Genomic DNA, 1,778 nt, shown 5'->3' on the forward strand with positions numbered 1-1,778 from the left:
TTTCGTCAAAAACTGCATCGTTTTGACAGATGGCGTTGAAACTTAACGAAGCAGAGTGGTATAAACCGTTCACCGCCAAGTGGTATAAAATGGTAAGCCGAGGTGACACCTATCAAATGCACGGAGAAAAGATGAACAGAAAGTAAATAAATCAGTGGGGTGACACGGCTGTCAAACTCGGTACATCGCCGCTCCACCCAACATCATTTTTGGTACGGCGCGTTTTGGTACCCACTTTCTGGTCGGTTTACCCTAACTTGCTCCTGATTTTCGGGTGTGTGGCTCGTGTGTTGCTAGTGCTTATTTCAGAAATTATACATTTCAAACGAAATCGTTGTTTTTGATAATTGTTTCTCTTTCCTTATCACTTTGCACGATATTATATGTAGCAGTGAAGCAGTGTTGATGTTTCTAGCGCATGTTTTCCATGAATCAAGCAATCAAAACATAAACATTGGACGCCATGTTGAATTGAATGCTGGGTAGATGATTCTGGCCCTTCGTCATCCCCCTGAAATAAATATCATTGCATTTTTTCAGACAACACTAATTTTGTACAAAGGAAAGATTCAAATATTACGTCCATCATTTATCGGGATTTCTAGACCCTCTCCCCCCCCTTCTGTCTCGCAATTTTCCTATACCCAATTAGCCTCTACATGCTGTGAGATTTTGACTTTTACTGCGAGCACTGTGTTCAAAAGTTCTGTGAGAGTGAGCAGGACAGCACCAAAACAGGGCTCGCAGTAAAAGTCAAAGAACAAAAGAATTTTGCCAGCATACACAGGCCTAGGGGCAAGACACTGTGCAAACGCGAGCAACTCTGAGAATTTCTGAGTAACTCTTTTTAGCAATGATCGACGAAATTTGTCGAAAGACATCCCCAAAACTGCAATTTTCATTCAGCACATGCAACACTTTGCAGTTTGACATTGATGCCAGATCACACTTTGGCATAAATGGGAGAAATTCTGAGGAACTGTGAGGAATTCTGTGCAACACCTCGAACACAGATTTGCTCTCGTTTGATCTGTCCTGCCCCTAGACACAGGCTAATAGTGGTTTCTGCTTTTTAGTGGTGTTGCGTGTACGTACACGCTGCATTACACGAACACCACCTGAGTTACTGGTTGAAAATAGTAAACAAAGATCAGCAAAATCAAATGGGCATATTTTCAACCAGTAGATTTGCATTAGTGTTCGTGACACCGCGCTGCGAAACCACTATACACGTACTGTCACAATTCTCTAGATCCCCCCCCCTCCCCCCAATGGTAGACGTAATTTTCGAACGTTCCAAAGCGAGCGACCTTACACATTTTTGTGTTGGTTGAAGGATTCGTCATTGATATCATCATAATCATTGATATTTAAAAAGCAGTTTTCTCGTTCGAAACACAAATGTTCGTTGTGAAAATGTATTCACCGCGTTCCAGATGGAAAATGGAATGCAGTGAATACATTTTCATAACGAATATTTGTGTTGTGCACGAGAAAACTGCTTTCGAAATTTCAACGATGACGATAATATCAATGACGAATCCTTCAACCTTAATGCCTGAGAATCAAATCATCATCATCATCATCATCATCATCATCATCATCATCATCATCATCATCATCATCATCATCATCATCATCATCATCATCATCATCATCATCATCATCATCATCATCATCATCATCATCATCATCATCATCATCATCATCATCATCATCATCATCATCATCATCATCATCATCATCATCATCATCATCATCATCATCATCATCATCAT

Source organism: Aedes albopictus, chromosome 2, assembly GCF_035046485.1.
Source record: "Aedes albopictus strain Foshan chromosome 2, AalbF5, whole genome shotgun sequence".
In the NCBI taxonomy this organism is placed as follows: domain Eukaryota; kingdom Metazoa; phylum Arthropoda; class Insecta; order Diptera; family Culicidae; genus Aedes; species Aedes albopictus.